Raw genomic sequence first — 26413 nt, 5'->3', positions numbered from 1 at the left:
ATATATATCTTTCTCTATATATATATGTATATATATCTTTCTCTATATATATATGTATATATATCTTTCTCTCTCTCTATATATATATGTATATATATCTTTCTCTCTATATATATATATATGTATATATATCTTTCTCTCTCTCTATATATATATATGCATATATATCTTTCTCTCTCTCTCTATATATATATATATGCATATATATCTTTCTCTCTCTCTCTATATATATATATGCATATATATCTTTCTCTCTCTCTCTATATATATATATATTTATATATATCTTTCTCTCTCTCTCTCTATATATATATATATTTATATATATCTTTCTCTCTCTAGATATATATATATATATGTATATATATCTTTCTCTCTATATATATATCTTTCTCTCTCTATATATATATCTTTCTCTCTCTCTATATATATATATATATATCTTTCTCTCTCTCTCTCTCTATATATTTTTTTCTCTATATATATGTATATATATCTCTTTCTCTCTCTATACATATATATGTATATATATATATCTTTCTCTCTCTCTCTATATATATATCTTTCTCTCTCTCTATATATATATCTTTCTCTCTCTCTATATATATATCTTTCTTTCCCTCTCTCTCTCTATATATATATGTATATATATATCTTTCTTTCTCTCTCTATATATATGTACACACACTTGAAAAAATCTATTAAACATCCGCCGAATATATGTCAAGCTATGTCACGGTAACATATATTGAGCGAGTTTTTAACAGTATTTTATCCAGTTTTTTATTTATAACACCTTTTCCCAAACTTTCCGTGTTAAAGAGGGAGTCAGACGCCATTTTGAATTTTCCAATACATCGGTAAACACTGTATGGTTTTCGAGCTGAATAAACATGTTACATTGAATAAAAATACGAAAAATATGTCCAGTTTGGTAGAAAAGTAACTTATCTTGCCTTTGATAACAGTTATTTGTTATATATTTGTTTTTTGAAGGTGGGGTTGGGGATTATCTCTCCCTGAAGGGGGGAGGCCGGCACCAAGCATGTAAATCCAGAGGGGTGACTTTTTTTGTTACCCCTCGGAGTGGGAAGGGGGCCGATCACCCAGGCAACGCCTGGTAACCCCTGCTAGTATATATAAGAGAGAAATGCATATATGTAAATGAACACATCTGTAATTCAGCATGCTTTTAGAAATCATAAAACTCCGTAAGAATTTCCACCTTCCACAGGGTGAAAAACAGTGAAAAAAATGTAATTCTCAAACATTATATATGCCATATACTGCATGGGTGTTAGACATCGTGTCTATTTACAAGAAAACAAAATTAGCATTTTCAATGTTCATAGGAATTTCAGAAATTTTAGATTCATGCCCCAAGATTTTTTTGAAAGAATGAGATTTAATGATTTAAACCCAAATGAATAAAAAATGCATAATCTAGAACAATCTTCGCTATTCTCTGTCTTATACGTCATGTGTGCGTGTTAGGTTTTATCCTAATGTCTGCACGATAGTACACGATGTAGAAAGTATACATAAGAATTAAGCGTAATAGATAATTAAAACTAATAGCATAATTAGAATCATAAAAATGAATAATTTGTGAACAATGAATAATTAGTGAACGCTTGTTTTTCAAAGGAATATGAAAATTATTTTGTTCGTTTTAGTTATTTTAAATAAAACAGGCTTTTACTATCAAGGACAGAGCAGAGAAACTCTTCTATGTAAGTGTGACCTTAGAAGAGTCAATTGGTTGGTTGTTTGGTTGTTTTTGTTTTACGGCATATCAACCCTTTTCGGGTTATTTAATGCCGAATCCAAAGATTTTGAAGAAAATTTTTTTAATAGAATATATTTGTTGTTTTCAAGTCGGTTTCTATTTAACCCATAGTTGGGACCCTAACAGGTACTACCACTCCGGGTCAGAGTGGACCTGAGAGCAATGGTAATTAAAGGGTGGATCCACACTCCCCAAAGCCCACAAGCTGGGGCCTCACCACTGGATATAGTTTAAGATCATATCCAGGACTCCCATTGAGGGACTTTTACCCTCTGGAGGGGGGAAGTCGGCGTATTCTAATGCCCCACCGACAGGGCCGCTAGAAGAGTCAACAAGGAAAACATGGACACGGGATTGCTTTGGATAGTTAAATTCTGACAATGAGCAAAAAACCGTAAATATATATTGACACAAAAACAACGTATACATAGAGCAACCGCCGTGGTAAGTACCGCCAAGATGGCGGACTAAGAAAATACACTGGCAACACCCCGATAATTTTAACTCCCAGTTAATTTATGCAGTTTGTACAAGTTCATGTTTAGTTCCTGCGTGAGGCCCTACAACAGATATATAATAGCGTGTTATGTATCGCAATAATTTATTTTTTAATTATATTTGTTTTACTATTGTTTTTTAGTTATTACGAACTAATTCCTTCTTTTGAACCTTGTCTAGGAGCGAGATACTAGTAGCAGATGCACCAGCGCATTAGTTTACTTTTAAATATTTATTAGTCGATAGCTCAAACGGTACGGAAGCGACTGGAGTGTTAAATGCTTTGGTTTCCATTCTAGCTGACGGAACCGAAGTCACTTGTTTTAACATTTCCAGTACAAAGTATATATGAAATAGAGGATTGGCTCTGTAATAATACTAACTCCGCATTAAACAATGTTTAAGCATATTTTACGAACGAACAAGGCCGGGCGCTTCCCCTCGTTCAATAATGAATGTGTATGTTGTTATAGAAAGCGTACAATAGAAATAGAAGGGCAAGAAAACAATTTGAGTCAGCTAATCTTTTAACCACACAAATGGTTATGAAAGAGACACGTAAATAATATTATATATAAACTGTTCAATAATTGTGATATGCACTCTTCAACAGTTGTGAAACTATAAACATATTTAAAGCTGACAAAACATTTTTCGTCGCAGGAATAACAAACACAGCGGGAATATAAAAGCAGACCTTTATTGGCTCGGCTTATAAGAAAACATTGGCTTTTGTCCTTTCAAATATATTTTCTTAGAAAACCATTTAAACGTTCAAGCACACATTACTGGAATATATTGACGTGACCAACATTCAGGAGAATATTATTACCCAAATTAATTTTTTTTTAATTATTCTTCTTATTACTTTTCTCATTATATACAGCTATACTCCTATTTTTTGTGTGGTGAGATTCAGATTATAACCTTTTTTATTAAAAAAACAACTTTGTTATTTATTTTTTTTATTTTATTTTTTTTTTACATAGGCATCACCACATTATCAAGGCTAAGAGGCCACTCAAGGATAAGGGTTAAAGAGTGTACAGTAGAAATTGGACATTATAGTAATCATTAGTAATGAAAATTTGGTAAAGTTGATAACTTATATGGAACGGCTCATCAAGAACTTATTTACGTTAGACTTGAAGACAACCATATTGTAGTCAGCCGGAAAGCAGGAAAACGGAAGACAATTCCGCAGGCGTGCAGTTCTAAGAAAAAAAGCTTTGTTCATGGAATCTACGTTTAGGCTTAGGCACAGATAAAGAGTGGGAGGAATTATTGATAGTGTTTTCAGATAGACGAGTGTTTCTTGTGAAAGTTTGGCGAGGGGGGACCATAGATTGAAGCTCATTCGAACACTTTCCATGAAAATAACGATACATCAGAGACAATATTATAATGTTATATATGGGTCATGAAATTGAATACATCTGTAAACAGAACTAGCTAATTTGCATATTCTTGAAACACTCCCCCAGGGTTCAAACCTTGGTAGAAAAAAACTGGGTGACTCTAAATAGAGCCAGAGCAGGCAAAACAAAAGACAATCTCCACAAGTGGGGCCTAGACACCTCACCTTTATGTCCATGTGGAGAGATACAAACGATGCACCACCTTAGGTTAAACTGCCGATTGGACCCCCATTGCTCAAACCAAGACCTTAAGGAGGCAAACAGCTTCGCCATGCGATGGGTTTATTTCTAATGCGATAAGATATGAGATATGGTGACCTTTTTCATTAAAAAAATACAACTTTGTTATATATGCGTCATGGAATTCAATAAAACTGCAAACAGATCTAGCTAATTTACATATTCCTTTAAACATTTATCTTAATTCCTATTAGGTTTTTGCTTTTTTATGGTATGATCATCGAGAGTTTACTATTACATGCCGATATTATACATGATTTATACTTGCAGAATATATGCGTAAAAAGTTTATAATAAACAACACCTCTTTCTATATATATATATATATATATATATATATTATGTATGCGTATATATATATATATATATTTCTTTAAAAAATGTTGCCTACAAAACTCCTGAAAATTCTTGCTCTACAGGCATGAAACAGAATACATAAGATATTCGAACCAATGCGAAACTTTACATTTGGATTTCAGCCGGGGAAAATCGGGGAAACATGTGACAACATAAAAAAAAAATGAAATTTGCCAGGTGAAAGTAAGACGACGGCATTACGAATATGCATGCGTGATGTAATAGCTATTGGTTCATATTTAAATTTTTAACCTTGCAAAGATGTCTTTATAGATCAGGCATTAACCTCAAAGGAAAAAGTAAATCGTAAGCTAAACTTTTTGGTTTCGATTTTCTGTGGCAGAGCACTTTTTTTTAACTTTAAATCATTACTATATATGTATCCAATGTATTATAAAATAAATACGAAATTTGCATTAATCAAAATATAATATTTGAGCGTATTTTACGACAGGGAAATGCTGGGCTCCCTGCTAATTATATATATATATATATATATATATATATATATATATATATATATATATGCACCCACACCATAGAAAAGCATTTCATCCAAGACCTGAAAATTGTTAAAATGTTTTTACTATAGGCTTTAAAAATAAGAGGTACAAGATTCAATTTGAAATTTATTTTTCTTCAAATGCACTTTTATACATTTTACAAAGTAAGGTATAAATATGTAATTTAAATTGAATTCAAAAATTACCTTGGATTTATTTTATGCAATGTACATTCTTTTGCACTTTAAAAAATCATTGACAATTCTATATCTATATCATTAATTGCTAGATGAAAGGTTTTTGAAATTGCAACAGAATGTACATTGCATAAAATAAATCCAAGGTAACTTAATTCAATTAAAATTAAGTATTTATACCTTTGTAAAATCTATAAAAGTGCACTTTGAAGATAAATAAATTTCAAATTGAATCGTGTACCTTTATTTTTAAAGCCTATAGTAAAAAAAAAAATTGTTTAACAATTTTTATGACCTGGATGAAATACTTTTCTAACTTGTATCTTATCTTTTTCAGATTATATTATAAAACTCTCCTTCTCTCTATTTCACTTTGTATTTTTCCTCACACCACAACTCATTTTTTGCAACCCCCTCTTTGTAATGCAGGTCTGAATAATGAGAAAATCTGAATATTTTTAAACAAAAACTTTAAAATAACTTTTTAGATTAAATTTTTTGAAACTTCTTTCAGAATAGAACACCTTTGAAATTTAATAAGGAACATATTTCATACAGGTTTCATTAACAAATATTCAGTACATAACGAGAAAAATAGAGCTGAACATTTCAAAAGGACTGAATAACTGGTTACGGTCAATAGTAGTCCTCGCCAGCGAAAGTCCTTGTTATTGTTATTCTATTATTATTATTATTATTAGTAGTAGTAGTATTTAAAACATTTTTTGTCCTGCTCTTTCGCGCGAGGACTAATATATAATTTTTAATTATCTTTTCTTAGCACATTGTACGTGCCAATATTGTTTTAATGCCTAGTATTACCTCTTATACTGAGGGCGATCGGAGGCTTTAAAATGTCTGATTCAGCATGAAACATCTTTTGTATATAAGAGATAAGTTTCCAATACATCTATTTGAAATTGGTATATTTAGGTAGCCTTTCTTATTTAAGCAAATATGCAACAGAAACACTTTGCTTTGTTTTTTTTATTAGTTGACTTTTAATTCTCATTTTCGCTCATTCGCACTTTTACTTCAACACCAGATGATTCGTGAAAGAATCGAAAGCGCTCGTGACAGCAACAACTATGGGATTTTATTAATATTATTTTATTTTGATACAAAAAAGATTATATGGAAAATCGAAAAATTAAAAAAGAATCATAAAGTAAATTGTCTCCGTGATATTTTATAATATTTGCTTGAATATATATATATATATATATATATATATATATATATATATATATTAGAAATGGTGCTTAATAAAAACCGAAGAAAGTGCTCAATACTGTTGTAGAGCAAATATGCGTTTTATTTTTAATTACCGTATCTTTACGTTGTATTTTTTTATTACCGTATCTTTCTTTTAAGTTACATTATTGTTTCAGCTACCCGGCCGTTTTTGGGCCGTCTGTAGCTTCCTCAGACTTTTACAGAAACCTGTCTGTAAAAGTTTGAGGAAGCTTCAGACGACCCCAAAAAAACGGCCGGATAGCGGAAACAATAATGTAACTTAACAGAAAGACACGGTAATAAAAATACAACATATATATATATATATATATATATATATATGTGACTACTTCATTTAATCACAAATTAAATTATGAAAGTATTATTTTATGCATAAACTTTATGTACTCGAACAGTGCTCAATATACAGGTAGAGCTAGGTAGTAAGTTATAAAAATATATATTACAATTAAGCTACACAGAATATTCCGCGTTTCATATCCGCTAGGATTGAAGTATAAGCCTGACGAATCCTAGCGCGGATGAAACGCAGAATATTCTGTGTAGCTTAATTGCTATATATATTATTATATATATATGTGTGTGTGCGCGTGTGTCACAATTACTCATTATTACTGTCAGAATTTAAATATTAACAGCAGGAGTATATGACTTGTTAGCATCTATTTTCTTGACTCATACCGGAAAGTGTAAGCTCTTTAAAAAGCGTAATAATCAAGTGGCCCCACCTATAAAATATAGAGATTGTGTGTGTGTGTGTATTTTTTTTACAGTTTGCCGAATATAACAGTGCTACAACGTAAAAGGAAAAAGCGTATCAATATTTGATGCATTTTAGGCCAGAAATGCAGTATCTTCAGACAGGTTGATTTGATAGAACCACGTACCGTACAGAAGCTGAGAGTAACGGTAAGTAACGCCCAATTCCACAAATAGCAAATGTGTTCTGATAAGTTTTTTTTATCTTCAAGTAATACCAAGACGCTTCAAAGTGTAAGTGTTGCATAGATGCATGTTAATTAAATATTCTTGCCTACAGAAATAGAGATCTAAATGGAGATATTGGGTTGCAGGATATAAAATAATACTGGACAATAGATATAAACTAACAATATTATAATATCCCTTCTCTATATACATAAAATGAACTCATTTTTTCCCGTCGGATTTTGACCTTAATAGGATTACAAATCAAGATATTTAATGCAAATAGAATATGCACAAACGGCAGAACAATATCTGAGATGTGTTATAGGCTTATTATTTCTCAAATTCCTCGATAATCTTAGATTTCTATACTTTTTCTACTGAGAAGTCACGGCCAAAATCGGTTAAGATCAATGGAAGTGGTAAAATATTTTCTCTCTAATAAATCCCTTCCCCCCCCTGCCACCACTTAACACCGTTTGGGGATCGTTCACAAGGAACAGTTAAGAGAACACCGGTTTGGCTTCGTAGTTCTTTCATGTGAAGTTATTTAAAATCACTAAACTAAGCTGCAGTGCTCTGTGGCGTAGTGGTTAGCGTGCTGGACAATTCACATTGTATTTTCACGTTCGCGCCGACCTACCGTCGTCGTTTATTTTATTTTATTTTTTTTTTTCCTAAACAACTGGAATGGACTTTTCTTGGTGGCCGAACTGTTAACGTTGCAGATGTTTTTGTTTTTTTCACACTTAATTTTCCTACTTTTACTCATGACTCCGGGTTTGATCCTTCCTACTTACCTACCATAACATTTTTTAAAACTCCCCCCCGTCCCGGAAACAAACACTCGGCAACGCCGGGTCCCCCCGCTAGTTGTTAATAAAGTATACGTATATGTCAGTTGAAATTTGAAATGTAGGTCACTTCTTCTTGTGTACTTTAATTCTGGAAAAAAGATCTTTTCTTATCTGGAATAGAAACTGCACACTCGGTATGTATAAGAAAAGAAAATATATATCTATAATATAAAGCTGAACGTCTGTGTGTGTGTGTGTGTGGTCACGAATAGGCTCCTATATGGTAAACTATTATAGAAAACTGATCACACAATGATAGATGTATCGAGACACAGAAATGGCTATGTTTGGTCTGGCATAATGATGATTCATTAAAATTGTGGGATCTGCAAGTATGCAAGTAAATTTAAAAACATTTACAAGTGTTTTTGATATAGATGTAAATAATACTTTGATAAGTATGTTTTAACTTAATAGGGATGGTATAATTAATTTGTGGGGTCTGCGTTCGATCTTGGACTCCATTGAATGGAAATAGGCACAAACTTTAATAAAGACTTTTCATATCTATCTGCGTAAATATACTTTGATAATTATGTTTCAGTTTAAAGAAATATGGTATAATAAAATTATGGGGTGTTAGTTCGCGCCTGACCTCCATAGAATGAAAATATGTCACAAAGTTTAACAAGGTTTTTTTAATATAGATCCACAGAATATTGCGATATATGTTTCAGTGTGAACAGGTATGGTATAATAAATTATGGGGTTTATCTATTTCATTTTTACTTTCATCATATTTTGCTTTGGTTTTGATACTCCCAAATTCGAAACTATCTCTTTACAACCCTTCATAACCTATCATACTTTCATAGAGCCCATTTTCTGTAAGCTGGTTTTGAACCCAGTCAACGGCGGGTACTTTTGCTAGTATATATATATATATATATATATATATATATATATATATATATATATATACACTAGCCTGGTTGCCCGGGTTTTCGGAAGTGTGTTTGGAAGTGGAAGTTTGGCTATAGGGAGGCAGGCTCGAACCCGTATCAGGAAGGAGGAAAAGAACGTGAAAAAATAATATGACGTCTTTGCTGTTGCGTCCATGGCCAGACCAGTAGGGATGAAGGTATAAATTAAGGCTAGTCAATCGAAAAGAGTGGATAACTTTCGAAAATATCTGCGAAAAAAAAAACGACCCCTCCTTGTAGAAAACTGCCCCGTTATGAGCGATGGATTTAATGTTTTTGGCCAATCCTTCGATATTTGTCGCCCGAAGGGCTGCCCTTCCAAACAATACCGATTTCGTGAAAATATGTCGCGTCTGTAAAGTTTATTCAGCCATATAAACATACATACATTTAAACAGACAAGTAAGATTTATATAATAGAAAATCCTGGAAAATGGATATAAACTAACAATATTACTATATTTTCTATTAAAGTATGCGTCAGTTGAAATGTAAAATTTAGGGCACCTCTTCTTGTGTACTTTAATTCCGAAAAAAGTAATTTCCCATCTGAATTAGAAAGTGCACAATCGGTATATATAATAAAAGAAACCATATATATGAGACGGAATAGAAAATATCTTAAGATTTTGTTTATTTGCGTGCTGCCGTATATATATATATATATATATATATATATATATATATATATATATATTATGGAACACAAACGATTCTGCTATCTTATTGCTTCATCAGCTGTAGTTTCTTATCTTATGGTAATCCGTTGCTGCGTATTTCTCCCTTCAGGGGAAAAATAGATATTTTTATAATCAGTTGCGCCTGCTTAAAATAACAGCAATTCAACTGCATGAAAGATGGCGACAATATATTTTTCGTTTTCTCTACAGAAGAACAAGCGACCTCAAGTAGAGTAAAATAAGCCAGCACATAAAAAGATGCATCATGAATAGGGATTTGACAACATGTTTTCATTCTTTTTACTCTCAAGTATATATATATATATATATATATAAAATAAAAAATTACAATTAAATTTACCAAAATGATCCAAGACGGTAAAATTAAAGTATATTATAAATATTAAATTAATATTTATAAAATTATTTCAGCCAGATGTAAAAGCTCGATGAAACCAAATAGGAAATAGAGCTTATAATATGAGCAAACGGTTAATAAAATGTTAAACACTTTCAAATGAGTTAAAAACTTTTAATCTGAAAAGGAAACACTAGATAAATGGATAGTCCTTAATACGCGGAGTTTGGAATAAATACTTTCCTTCTCATCAGAGGGTAGGAATTAGCAAAATGCAGGATCGGATTTTGCATGCAGAATATTTGATGAAATAAGTCAAAGATCTTACTTGAAAACAAAAAAAGGTGAAGAAGAGGGAATATGGTGAAGAAAATATTTTTATTTATGTCTCGGAAGTAGAGTGAAAAGCATATCTTATTTTTCTTTTATTAATATTATTGGAATATTTTCTTTATTCCTTGTACACATTTTTGTGAATTATTCCATGGATTTCTGCCTTTGGATTATTATGGACCATCTTCTTCCAATTACGGGATTTCCTTGGAGTTACTTGTACAAAGGGAAATTGTTTTGTCTTTCTTGAAGTTTTACATTTGGATTTTACCGTCACTTGATTTTTTATCTTCCATCAGACTATCCATTCATGTGTAATCACCTTTTTCTTCACCATATTCCATCTGCTTCACTTTTTTTGTTTTCAAATAAGATCTTTGACTTACTTGTTGTTTCATCAAATACTTCTGCACGAAAAATCCGATCCCGCATTCTGCTAATTCCTACCCTCTGATGAGAAGGAAAGTATGTCTTCGAAACTCCGCGGACAAAGAACTATCCATACATCTAGTGTTTCCTTTTCAGATTAAATATGTTTTTAACTCATTTTAAAGTGTTTTCTAACATTTTATTAACTGTTTGCTCATATATATATATAAACACAGTAAGACAGTAAATCAACCGAGAACCATATCAGTCCATATAAAAATATAAGATATTAACGGATATATACTAAAGAGTGCAAACAATGAAATCAATGCTGTTGTCGCATCTCTAATCATAGCCTGTAAAAATGCCTGAGCATCTCCCAACACTTTTCAGCACTTGTGCCACATCAACGTATGTACGTCTACACTAATCTGACAGAAGCAAAATTTCACTCTTTCTACTCAAATAATTTCTTTCATAAGATCAACGACTCCCCTCTTTTTATCGTTTTTTTTTAATAGACATCTTCATAAGTGTTTATTATATAAACTGACATCTTGCTCTTTAACTTCCTGCAATTCGCTAATACAAAATAGTACCTATTTACAATGCCTCCTCACGGGATAGAGTTGGACATCAGGGTGTTTTTTAACGTGGAGAACAAGTACAAAGATAACTATTGTCTAAGTCGTGAAAGATTTCTCCTTTATTGAGAGAGAACAAGAAATGTAAGTGCAACATCTAAAGAACAGATACTACACTTTGATTTTGGTCAAAAGGCCAAGAACGTAGTATATAGGCATCTATTTTCTTCCCCACGAAATCAAATTAGACAAAATCGTTTTTAATGTGGGGGGAAAACCAGCTCCCCCCAAAAGGAGGCACTCTGGCAGTATCCAAATAAATAGTAATTGTTTCAGTATGAAGCGGTTTCCCTACATTTGTTGTATTAGGAGTCCCAGCTTAAATGCTATCTAGGTAGTTTTTAGAAATAAAGACTATCTAGGTAGCTTTTAGAAATAAAGACTATCTAGGTAGTTTTTAGAAATAAAGAAAATAAGAATGTTTATTTTCTCATTAGCTTAGAAATAAAGAAAATAAGAATGTTTATTTTCTCATTAAATAGTTTAGCAGGGTTAGTTTTGACAGCTGTCAAACTCAGTCACCTTGAGTGGCCCAGATAGAGTGCACCGGAAATAAGGTGACACTGAATTCTGGGTAACTTCCGGTGATGACGAGACGGGGAGAGAAGGTCTAGGCGGCAGATTAAGCGGACGGGAATTTGAGTGCCTCCCGAAAACAACCAGGATCCGAGATGTAGAATTTGCCTTGAATAAAGATTGAAATTTCAAGTCCATCTTGTTTGTTCATCAATGAATCTGTCTGCAGTGACCCGACTCCCAGCAAGAAGGAGAACCAGCGAAGTAGAGAATATCATCGCTGGCCAAGGCAAATTCAGATATGTTCGCATTGCATTTGTTGGCGCATACACGTCATCGGAAACATCCCTAGGCAAGGCAAAAAGACATTAGAAGAATCACACCCACACAAAAAGAATATTGATAAGAACACACCCACACACGTATATATAAGGACCTTTATGCATAATACGCAAAGACACACACTAATGAATGTACTTCTAACAGATCCCTTCTAATATAACCAATATGCAACACGTTGACTAACGACCAATTTACCTAATTTAAGTGAATTAGGAGACATACTACCCTTTGATCTTAGCCCAAAGGCCAAACACGGAGTAGAACGTTACCTTTAAAGGGTAATACCTTTTAAAAGAATTTCAGTGAATAATAGGAAGTAATGAGGGTGTAAACCTGGAGCAATAGTATAGAACTATATCACTGACCAACTGAGTAAACCAACCGCCGTGACAATTGCAGATACTCTGCAAGACTGATTATGGCGAGCTATTTCTCATTATGCTTGCCGTCTTAAATTGCAACAATTAATTTATATCATTTTTATCCATTTGTTTTTATGGATTTTTATTTTTTTTAAAGTAATTTTTATATCTTGTTATTTTTATAATTCTTTGCTTCTTTCGAGAATCTGAATGAATTACGTAGTTGATATTTGGTTTAACAGATAGTGAGACTAATGTATAAAGTACTTATCTGTCGACTTTTTAAGACGAGAAGACATGTTTTTATAGCAAAATGTTACAATACTTTATACCCTCGCGAATATTTATTTTGTAAATATACTAGCAGGTTGCCAACTAGAAAATACGATTGAATATGATAGGTTAATATATAAAGTATGTTCTATATTGATTACTAGCACGAGTACCCAGCGTTGCCTGGGTTTACATAGAGTTCCGTTTGGAACACACCTGCTACACTAATCATTTTCATCATGGGTAACATGGTATCCTAACAACAATTCCATAAATAAAAGAACGGATAAAAAACATGTAAATTTAATCGTTCCTTAAAAGAAGAAGTACCTGATACCCTATCCACCAGATATTTCGGCAGAATGGATACAGATAGAAGAAACTGTTTCCCGGATATTGAGTACTATAAATACCCACCCTAAAAATAAATAATTAAAAATAAATCATTAGAACTTTTGTTTCACTAAAATTAACAGCGAATGCCCGCGTGATCGCAAAAATAAACAAATAAATAAAAATAACCAAGTAGATAAAACTCCTAAAAAAATGAAGATCAACAATTAATTTCAAAACAATTAAATTTTTCATCATTTTATGCTTCTAATGTAATCTACCTCCAAAATAACAAAAATGAATTTGTCATATGTTGGGGTTCATTTTCTTTATAAAAGTGTAAGGTGAAAGTACAGAATGGTGTCATAAAAATTAATTAAATTTATAATTATTTTATGTTTCAAATGTAATTCCCACGTCCACCAAACAAAAAAACTGTATTTGTCATGTTTTGCCCCATCCATCTCGATCGCTAAATCTTAAAAAAAAAAAAAATGCCAGAGATGATATATCTCGTTGAATGCTTTGTGGCCAAAAATGGGTGTTCATTTTTACGTACAATTTATATAGAAAAGTGATCCCTCACATTAAAATGTTTTCTTTTTTTTTCGAAATTACTTCTTTCATATTATTTATAAAGATTGTTTAAACGTATTAGGGCCCCCAAAAAGTTGGTCCTAATTTTTTTAGAGGTTAAAAGAAGCCGAGTCACGTCGTAAAAATTTACCTTTTTTTTTAATTAGAAATTAAAGTTTGTAATCGATGAGATTAACGTGAAAAAAAGAAAGAAAAGTGTAAATTGTGGAATTCAGAGGGGGGCTGTAGATGCTATTTTTAGGTATTAAACAACGATGGGTCACATCGTAAAATTTGTGATTTCTGTATAGCTGTTTAAAGAATAATAACAACAAACAAATGAAATGATCGGAAGATTCTATGGTGCAAATAACTCTAAAAGTTTTTTAAAAATTCGATGGCGAAATAATTCCCCCCAAAATAAATGTTATCAATATAATTATTGTTTAAAATGTATTAAAAACAATTTTAAATAAAACACTGAAAACATTAATTAAGATACCGCTATTTAATAAAATCGATTTTTCTTAATGTCATATGCAAATTACAATCTTTTTATTGTATCTAGTTTCCAAGAATGAAGCTATATATATAGAAATAAATGAAAGAATAAAGTAAGGAAACTTTTGTATATATTAATCAAATTGTGAACAAACAGACAGGGTTACGAATTTATATATATAATAGATAATGTATCAAGTATTGAGTAGCGATTTCAAAACTTAAATATGACATGTTTGTCATTAGCTAGAATCGAAACAGGCATTTACCTCTCCAACGCAATTTGTTATCATGTAAGATAAAGCAAAATACTTATCAAAACTTTATAAAGTATCTCACATAAACGTGTTAATCTATATCTGAATATACACCGCTTGAAATATGCCTGCAACGGAGCAATTTTTGAATATTAGCCACTTGGGATTTTTCCGAGTAAAATCCACATCGAATTTATTAGGTTCGAATAGCTATTTTGCAGTCCGTAGGCAAAAAATGAACAGTAGTTTATTAGAGGCCGTTCTGCACAGACATGAAGTATATATTTGTATCCTTTTGTAGCATGTCATTCAAACACGTCTGGTTGAACACGACAGAGTCCTTTTTTTCTGATTTTGTCGGATAACATTTCAGTTCGCCAAGCGGTCTTTTATTTCGGCTGGCATGTATATTATGGTGTCCAATACTTGTTGTTCGGTCATATTCTTCTCGAGTGCTTTCAATTGGTACATCCAACTTCATAACTAATAAGAACAATAGCAGTAACAATAAATACACCAAGCTCCAATAAAGAAAATGACAAAAACAATCACTCCTGAAGACGATCGAATGTATCGATCGAAAGTGATTGAGAAAAATATGGCCGAACAAATACTGGGCACCATAATATATAACATGCCAGCCAAAATAAAAAAAGACCGCTTGATGAATCGAAAAGTTATCCAATAAAATCAGATAAAAGAACTCCATCCTGTTCAACCAGAAGTGTTTTACTATATATATATATATATATATATATATATATATATGACGATTAAGCTACACTGAATATTCCGCGTTTCATCCACTCTAGGACTCTTCAGGCTTATGCGCATTATATTGGGACCACTAAAGTACATTCAACAATAAACACCGTATGAAAACAACGCTAGCTAATAAATACTGGGAACTCAAGAAAAGCAGATATTCGCCAGTAGTCGAATGGAAAATTAGACAAGATACCACATGTAGAGACCTAGACGACCATGTAGATTATGCCTTCATGAAAAATTTGCTATCCTGTACTTTAAAGAACCCCAACATCTATTAAACTGTAGAGGAGAAATAGCGAACAACTGTGTTCACAAGTTAAATTTACTCTAGGATAGCGATACAAAATAATGTTAAAACTAACAAAAATAGAAAATAAACAAATAAAATAAACATGAATATACATAAACTATCACACACACACAGACACATATATAAAAACTAACATAAAAACCCTAACCTAGATTTAAAACAGGTCAAGAAACTAAATATCCAGGCTAAATAGAGCACACACAAAGGAACAAGTCAACCAGAGGTCAAATAGGCCTTTGTCCGGTAAGTGCATGTTCATTGGCTGATAGGAAGGGCGTGGTGGATACTAGAAAGATGATTGGCGTACTAAAATCTCAATAGAAGGTGCGTATATAAAAACGACAGACAACCACAAAATTCGTGCATAAGCTTGAAGTGTCCTAGAGTGGATGAAACGCGGAATATTCAGTGTGGCTTAATCGCCATATGTATTTTATAACTTACTAACTAGCACTAGCTACGTATTGAGCACTGCTGAAGTAAATACTGAAAGTTTACGCATAAATTTATACTTTCGTATATTAATTTTATGTGAGTAAATGAAGTAGTTATACTTAGCTCCTGAAACAGTTGAGCACTCTCAAAAGAATTTATTTCAACACATTAAAAATAGATATGAGAAGAGTTAATTTCGAAACATCGCTAAAAAACATCCCCACACCTAGCTATATTAAATTAATTCAAAAAACAGATGAACTAATACGCCGAATGCGATGGCGAGCAAATTTCTTCCTTAAAAATGAAAACGTAAACAAAAAAGAATCCTATGGTTTTAAAACTCTTAAAAATGCGAAACCAGTAGACCTTTTGATAGACTTTGAAAATGACCTTTTAAACGCAATTAAAACTTAGAATTCCACAATCAGCCTAACAATTTCCAATAAATATATATATATATATATATATATATTATTATTTCTACTAATTATTGCAATATGTTTTGTTTTTGTAAAATTGACACTTGCCGTAATGTATGAAGTAACTAAACACATCGGTTTAATATGACGGTTTTATTTTGGAATCGACGCATAATTTAATGTAAATAATAAAAAAGTAAACGAACTCGTTAGAAACATAAGCAACTAATAAAATCTTTGTAAAAGCAGATAAAACTAGAAAATTCTATAAAATAGATAAACAAGAATATAACAAACTAATCACAGAAAACATTACAAAAAACTAAATACAAACGAATGCGACTACATATAATCATTTCTGAAAGTAAACAAATTACCGATAAATTAAAAATTAGCGATAAAGTTGGAAAATTAAAACCTAGAGGCATACATTCTGCTTAAAGACCACAAATGATAATAATCCCAGCACCCGCTTGATAAACTCAACTAAACCAGAAATGGATAGAATTAGCAAAGCAATACTTTCTAGGGTAAACACACCAATCAAACAAGACCGAGAATTAAACCAGTGGGCAAATACTACCGAAACAATCACCTGGTTTAAAAACATAGAAAACAAAGATAAATGCACGTTTATACAGTTCGACATCATAGACTTTTATCCCTCGATATCCGAAAAACTTTTTAACATTGCCCTAGAATTTGCCGATGCATACACTGATATATCCTATGAAGAAATCAACACCATTAAAAATGTAGACAATCAGTTCTAATAAATAACAATGACCAATGGATAAAAACTAAAATGACAAATTCGTTTTATTTGGCGATGGGTGCCAGGGATTCTGCAGAGGCATCAGATCTTGTGGGATTATTCATTCTATATACCCTCACACGCATATTTGATACTACAGATATTGGCCTATATAGAGACGATGGACTAGCTATAATGAAAGACTCCAACACACTCAAGGGAGATAACTTTAAGAAAATCATGCACAAGGAAATGAAATATTAGCCCTAAAAGCAGACGTATCAGCTAACACAAAAATAACAAACTTCCTTGACGTCACGTTAAATTTAGATAAAAACACATATGAACCCTACTTAAAAGATAACGCTACTCCAATATACGTAAACCCTAAGTCCAATCACCCACCATCAATTATAAAACATATTCCTAACTCGATCGAAAGTAGACTCAGCAATAACTCAAGCGATGAAAATGCATTTAACAGGTCAACCAATATCTATGAAACAGTCCTAAAAAACAGTGGATACAAAAATATCGATATCAAATATAAGCAACAAAACACCAATAACTATAATAAAATTAAATATAGAAGAAAAAGAACTATAATTTGGTATAGGGCCCATACAATCAATTGTTAAAAACAAAACTTGGCAAGACATTTCTAGATCTTATTGAAAAACACTTTCCCGCAAGCAACCCCTTGCACAAAATTTTCAATAAACATACCTTAAAGTTATCCTACAGCTGCTGCGAAAACTTAGAGATGATAATTAAAACACATAATAATATATTAATAAAAACCATGTAAGCAACAACAAACAATAAAAAAGTAGACACCATGACAAAGATAAAACTAACACTAGCAGAAATAATAATAATAATAATAATAATAATAATAATAATAATAAACCAACCCCGGACAACAACAACCATACTAGATATTAAAATAAAAATAATAACGAACAAGATAAGTGCAACTGTAGACACCGCCCACTTTGCCCACTTCAAAATAAATGTCTAACCAAAAGCATAGTCTACCAGGCCACAATATTTGCGAAAGAAAACCGGAATAACAAGAAATATTACGTAGGTATGACTTCCTTAGATGTCAAAACTCGATATTATGACCACAAAAGTACATTCAACAATAAACACCGTATGAAAACAACACTAGCAAATAAATACTGGGAACTCAAGGAAAGCGGACATTCGCCGGTAGTCGAATGGAAAATAAGACAAGATACTACATGTAGAGACCTAGACGACCATGTAGATTATGCCTTCATAAAAAATTGCTATCCTGTTCTTTAAAGAACCCCAACATCTATTGAACTGTAGAAGAGAAATAGCGAACAACTGTGTTCACAAGGTAAAATTTACTCTAGGATAGCGATACAAAATAATGTTAAAACTAACAAACAATAGAAAATACAAAAATAAATCAAATAAACATGAATATACATAAACTATCACATATATGTACATATATATATATATAAACTAACATTTAAAACCCCTAACCTAGATTTAAAACAGGTCAAAAATTAGATATCCAGGCTAAATAGAGCACACACAAAGGAACAGGTCAACCAGAGTTCAAACTGGCCTTTGTCCGGTAAGTGCATGTTCATTGGCTGATAGGAAGGGCGTGGTGGATACTAGAAAGCTGATTGGCTAACAAAAATCTAAGCCTGAAGCGTCCTAGAGTGGATGAAACGTGGAATATCCAGTGTAGCTTAATCGCCATATATATTTCATAACTTACTAACTAGCTCTACTTACGTATTGAACACTTTTGAAGTAAATACTTAAAGTTTACACATAAATTTATACTTTCGTATACTAATGTTATGTGAGTAAATGAAGTATATATATATATATTATTATTATTATTATTATTATTACGGCATAATCACGTTGACACCTGTTCTCGCTGGATCACCGAAATTAAGCAACGTTGTATCTGACCCATACTAAATGGGTGACCATTTGGCACTTACAGGTGCTGTATGTGTTCCCCGCTTATCTCTGCATTGTTTCCAGTCATCCTCGACTTATCCTTGCCACTGGACTCAAACAGTGCGTGTTCAGGAGAGGTGTGGTTGAGATTGCGCAACCATTACCTCACAATTACATGCGCAGATATCCCTACAAAGGGTATCCTTTGTCTTTCGAGACTAAACGGAGGCATCGAATCTCTCTTTCTCTCTCTCTCTCTCTATATATATATATATATATATATATATATATATATAGAGAGAGAGAGAGAGTGTGTGCCAGTTTTCGGAACTCGTAGTAGAAACCCACTTTACAGACGTGGTAGTAATATTCCAATTAATTACGTTTTAATGTAAGGCCGAAATGTTGAACTCTCTAGAATTGTGCTACTCGGTTCGGCAATCAGTAATTTTTAGGGTTTCTCGTAAATGTTCACTAAAAAGAGTTTTGCATGGGAATCATTAAATGTAATCATCTATTTTTGTATTCGTTCCACTATAAGTTGAAGGTAATTTCTAAGAATTCAGAGACTGCCCTGCGTGTGTGCGCCACGCGCGCACGCACGATTTAACAACATCTCGTGAATGTAACGCACCGTTATCAGCAAATAATCCATCTAGGACCCGGTTGCAACAGGACATTTATTAAAGAGTCCGTATGTGTGCGTAATTCCCTTACCTCATTACTGTCGAGATTATCCATATAAAATTATGACAGCCAATTCAAATGAAATTACAGTACAACTGTTTTTACCCGTAGTAGTGATATTCTAATTTAAAGATTCAACACTAATTTCTAAATATGCCATTAAATTATTCAATATCCAAAGTGAAATTTGCATTTAATAGAAGGTAAAGGTGATGAGAAGCCCAGATTCCTTTGTTATTCGAGATATCATTAGCTATTACACACATCAATGTCATATCATTATAGCATATGTAACAACTTCTACATTTTGATGAATGATAAAAAGAAACGTCCAGTTAAACGGTTGGTTTTAGATATTTTAAAACCTCTATACATCTTATTCATAGTTGATATACGTACATATAATTGTACTCACATACACACACATACATATAGTATGATTATTTATAGGTAAGCAACCATTGATAAAATAAGTATTCCGTTTAATTATATACGATTTTTTAAAAACTCTTTTAATATCGTTTCAGGAGGAACTACAAACGGTTTCAGTTGCTAGTCGAATCATCACTAGGCGTAAATGAAAATGCACAAGGAAGCTGGATAACAGATTACTTAAAGGCTAACAAAAGAAACGGGCATGGTAATTTAGATTTCAAAAGAAGGTTTTTCCACCGTGCATGGAAAAACGTCAACAGTTTTAATTTAGCGATGCACGAAATTTCAGCACATAATATAATTGCATTAAGTAAATAATCCAAAACGTTTTATTGATTTGATACGTGATACTATTAATTATACCACGGTTACCGAGAGAGTAGGCCAGTGAACATAACAGCGTGACGTCATTTCCTGATACACTTTTAGGTATAGAGAGTTTCCGGTTTCAGCCACGTGGTCACGCTAACAGGAATAAAAATATGGCTCCGTTACCGAATGTCCATGTACGTTCTTCTAAAGAGAAACAACAATTCTCCATTTGGATAATTATTATAATTGCACATTGAGATAATTTTAATCTAATAAAATATAGAAAGTGTACTCGTTTTTGAACTTTTATTTCAACCGAAGAAATTCGAATATTCAATTTAATTTTTTTTTTCTGCAAAACAAACCATTTTTTATATTATACTTTTCAGTCCATTCTTTTAATAATAAATAAAACTTTTCACTAAGTATTTCCAAATATTTTAAAGTTAGCATTTTTCAGGACAGTTTTTCTTTTAACAATCGATGAATCTTCAATATTTTAGCACCGGGCGTAATTTATTTCTTTGAAATATATTTAAAACTAAATTGTTTTTTTTAATAACATTTTAACTGTAAATAATTTACATGAGTGAAGCGGGAAATGAAATAAATTTTCTATTCTCACCAGAGATATACGAACAACACAAATTAATTAAAAATTAAGTTTTTATTAATTTTGATATGCACTAAAAATAATTAGTACATTACATATTTTCTGGTTTTATCTTAGAAATAGATGTTTGCACCATGCTGAAATGTTATTGAGAAAGCTATTTTTAACTGGGGGTTGTTCTAACTATTCTTCACTTTCACCTAACAATTAAATGAGAAAAAGGGGGGATGGTTTTACTATACACAGATTCGAAAAATTGTCACAAAAACAAATATATAACAAATAAATGTTATCAAACGCAAGATCTTTTCTATCCAACTGGATAAGTTTTTAGTGATTATTTTTTATGTAAAATCTTTATTCGGTTCGAAAAACATGGTGTTTATCGATATATTTGAAAAAGAAATGGCGGCATGCTCGCTGCTGAATACATGAACTTTGTGAAAATAAGTTCAAACCAAAAAATATACAAAATACTGTTAGAATCTCACTCAATATATGTTACTGTGACACAGACTGACATATGTTGAGCGTGCTTCACATATTTTGTAATACAAACCCTTAAATTCTTATGGTATCCTTTGTTTTTTTTTTTACTATGCACAGATTCTAAAAACTATACAAAATAATAAACATGTTATATTAAATAAAAACACTAAGAACATATCCAGTTAGGTAGAAAAGTAGCTTATCTTCCGTTTGATAACATTTATTTGTTATATATTTGTTTTATGACAAAGTTTTCGAATCTATGTGTACAGTAATACAAACTCAAATTTTAATTTAACTTGGAAATAATATTTAAAATACACGGGCGTACACAACACAAACACCCTTATTATTGCCATAATTATAATTTAAAAAAAAAACTGGTGTAGATGACATCGACTGGCGCCACACCAACTAGTTGTGAAGGGTCAGGGAGGATGGAAAGACATAGGTTGGAGAGTACTGACCAAATCTCCACTGGAAGTGTGCAGTCCAAATCTGGTACCTTGGGGAGATATTTTGTCAAACTCCAGAAAACACCACTAGCCGATGCTAACGAGAAATCAGTGACAACGGATGTTGCGATAACATGCAAATTCTGTACAAGTGGTCAAGAGGTGAAGAGCACTGGAAATCTAGGGAGACTTTTTACTTGGTCTCCAGGGAACACCACAGGTTACTGCCAGTGAGCGATCACTGATGATGGCTTGTGAGACAACTCCGAATGAGTGAAATATTAATAATAATAATAATAATGTTCCTTCCCAAATTCACCACGACCCTGATTTAATATTGTACATGTTTACTCTGGATAGGAACAAAAATAATCTCAGTCATGAAAGATTTCTTCTCCACCGACTGAGGACAGAAAAGGTGATGTGTAGCATCAAAACAGATGCTACACTGTGATTTTGTTCTGAAAACCAAGAAACGTTTGTGTTTAATATTTCTTTAATTTTTTTTCCCTAAATTCATAATTCAGTTTTATTAGTATTAGATTGTATATTGCTTTAAAATTACGTAATTTTACATACTATTTATATTTTATATTGAATAAAGTTTAATTATTACTCGAATTGGGCTCCTTTTATTTTCTTTTTTAACATGTTTTAAATCTTTTTAAACATGCCCTCGTATAGTATCCGGCAGTGATAGTTTGACAAATCTAACCTACATTGCTAGCAGGCATTTTTCAGTTAACAGGCCTTCTATATCTCGGTGGTGGTGGTTATACACACATTGCTAGTTACAAACATTATTATTACATAACATCCCATATAAAGTACAAAATCCACACACTGGAAAATTTAAAAAAATACTACTTCTGACTGTTGCTTTCATGACTTTTCCGGGTACTACCTTGTAAGTAATTATATAATCTCTTACATGGGTGGTCAGTAGAAAAGTGGGAAATTGGAAGGTCAGCTTCGATCATGAATAAGATGTGTAATTGCTATTTTTTGATTGGTGCCGTGTGAGTATTGTAAAAATAAATCGTCGTTTGACGCTGCAATGAAGTGCACGGACGACATTTTGAATATCTATGTGTATAATATAACCTTTGTCTTTGTAAAAATTTGTAAAGATAAATCGCTGTTTGTCAACTTTCCCGATTTTCTCGGGCCACCCTGTATATATGTTTTTATTTTAAGGAACATGATTCTAATTGATGTATTACATTGGTCAATTACAAATTTATTTCTGCGTTTTTCCAGCTGATTTAAGAGGAATCCGATGCGCTAAATCTAAACGGTACGTGTTTTACTTCATGAATGTCAAGTTTTCGAGCTATGACCACATGTTTATTTAAAGTTTTTAGCTACATATTCAGAAAATTTTTAGAATTTATTGGAACAAATTACCATGTCGAATAAATGTTTTTATTGGACATGATTTTTTTTAATACCAAGAAGTACCCAAGCCTATTGTTGTGGGTGATTATGTCCAAAACAGCTCAGCTTGAATTCATAAAACCTCGGAAATTTGCAGAAATTGATGCTCAGTATACACACAGTAGGATTGACCTGTTCGGGAGGAATTAGTGCCTTGCAAAGAAAGGAAGGTAACTAAGGACTTTGTGGAGAGCAAGAAAGAGGGAGAAAAGGAGAGAGAGAGTATCCTTTCAACCGCTGCACATTAAGATCAGTTAAACTTTTCACGATTAGGCTGGACAGGTATGACTGATTCACTTACTTGTGCATGACTTTTCTAGGATTGAGCATGGTGAAGTTTAAATATAAAATCTTTGACAGTCCTCAGATCTAGCAGCTCATCAGAGATAGAGATTTCGAAAACACAATGAACGAAGTAGAAATGGAAGCGTGGAATTCATTTGTTCTGGCAGTGACGAACTTTCTTGGAAACTATAAGTCCAGAAACTACGCAGAGATTGTCAACAACATTCTGACTGCGTTTATAAATTAAAGTTACAACATGAACTTAAAAATATTTTAACATATGGACCGGGTTTCTGAAAATCTGGTTACAATGAGTGACGGGCAGGGAGATAGATTCTACCAGGACCTGAAAGAGATTGAGACTAGGTTTAAGGACCGTTTATACGCAACAATGTCTCACAACTCTTGATCTGATTAGTGGCCTCCTTGTCGGTTGGCAATCAATATATGTTGTTGGCAATATATTTCACGTCAAGTATATTTAGGAGGATATGTGTTGATGGAAATCTCCTGAGATTGCTGCAAAAATATAATCGATATTTCCTAAGAACTATTTTTTTCAGATCAACTTAGCACAAAAAACCTATGATGAAAAAAAACCTACCTTTTCTGATGTAGCCATACAACAGTACCTTGAAACAACTGTCGAAGTCTAGACCGTTGAAAAAGTAAAAAAAAAACAAAAACAAAAAGAAAGTTGTCCAGTGTTTATATTTCCTCACATAAAATATAGATGTATGTTATCTAGTAGTTGCCATTGGTTTCTAAACAGTGTCCGTTTCACTGCAATTGAGTTCCACATATAGTCACTTGCATGGGAGCTCATCAGACTATATTTCTGTTGCCGGACCTACCTTCCTCCAACTCAATTTCACTGGAGCAATTGTTTTGAGTGGTCGAAATTTGTCAGTATTCGCGTATCAAAAAATAAAAATAAAAAAATAAATTAAAAAATATCGTCCACTACTCGATAGACACCTGTCAAGCTACATCTCCTAGGAGATGTATTTTCCGCTCAGCAGATATCGTTCATTCGCTGTGTTTACTGTTGTGCCAACGCATCTCTGAAGGTCATTAGTAAGGTTTGAGAATTGCCTTGTGTACAATGACTATCTATAAGTTACCGTATTTCTAGCTGTTCGGTACTCCAAGTTTGCTCACCTAGATACATATACACTGCTCGAAATATCAAAATCGGTATATACAAGCTGTCTAAAAAGTCACCGAAGAGGTTCGAAGTCGAATAGGTTACTTATTTTTGGAGATATACTTCTGTAATTTTAACACAATCTGACTAATATATTGGGAAATTTTAAAAACAAATGAAAAATTGAATATTTATGAAAAATGCTTTATAAAATGTTGCTCATTTACACCTCGGCATATTTGTGCTCTTTCTAAAAAAGTTATTCATGACAAATTACAGAATCTCTAGACAGTGATTTAACTTCCTTATTTCGTTCCTCATGCTTTCCTTCAATTCTTTCAGGGTTTGTTAACAGACATTCTTTAAGAGATCCCCACGAGAAAAAAGTCAGGGCTAGTCAAGTATGTTACGGAAAGAGAACAAGTATGCAAAGCTTAAAATAGGCAACAATTAATAGCATTTTTTTCGTGAATGAAATTGGATTTAATTTTGCATTTAAAAAAAATACAATATCTTAGTCAAATGGCGTTAAAACTACAGAAATATATCATCAAAAAAATCTATTCAGGTTCAAAACACTTCAGTGATTTTTTAGACATCCTATTAAATCTTTATTACACATGTATCCAATTTATTATAAAAATAAATACGAAATCTGCATTAATCAAAACATTATATATAAGCCTATTTTATGACAGGGCAATGCTGGGCAATCTGCTAGTATATATATATATATATATATATATATATATATATATATAATTTTAAATTCTTATTTGTTTTCTTATTATATTGTACGTGCCAATATGGTTTAATTTCTAGTATTTCCTCTTATGTTGAGGGAGATCAAGGGCTTTAAATCTCCGATTCAGACATCGGTTGTATATACGAGATAAATTTCCAGTATATCTATTTGAAATTGATATATTTAGGCAGCATTTTTTCATTCAAGCAAATATTAAATGCAACGGAAACACTTTGCTTTATCATTCTTTTTTTTTAGTTTTAGTTTTCACTTTTAATTCTCATTTTCGCTTCTTCGCACTTTTACTTCAACACTTGATGATTTGTTGATGAGTCGGCAACGCTCGTGACAGCAACAGCTATGAAACTTAATAATGTTTTTCATTTTGATACAAAAAGATTATACAGAAAATCGAAAAATTAAAACAACCATGAAGCAAAGTGCCTCCGTTGCATTTATTATTTGCTTGAATAATTATATATATATGACTACTTTTCTAAGTAGTCAGTGTTAAAAAAATGACAATAGACAGGCTTGAGTCTACTTCCATATATTTGCTGGTATACGCAAATATACGTATATACTTCAAAGTCGTTTGCTTTTTTTAAAATTATTTCTAATCCGTTTAACGGAAACGGTACTGGCAA

At 32.2% G+C, this 26413-nt stretch overlaps 1 long non-coding RNA gene across 1 annotated transcript in view; it reads right to left on the bottom strand.

The window, feature by feature from the left end:
* Positions 1-26413, bottom strand: part of LOC145241665 (uncharacterized) — a 209601-nt gene that overhangs the window by 74713 nt on the left and 108475 nt on the right. The gene's annotated exons all lie outside the window — the stretch shown is intronic.

This window comes from Euprymna scolopes, chromosome 20, assembly GCF_053919585.1.
Source record: "Euprymna scolopes isolate OS-2025 chromosome 20, ASM5391958v1, whole genome shotgun sequence".
NCBI lineage: Eukaryota > Metazoa > Mollusca > Cephalopoda > Sepiida > Sepiolidae > Euprymna > Euprymna scolopes.
This window is presented reverse-complemented; position numbering and strand designations above follow the sequence as displayed.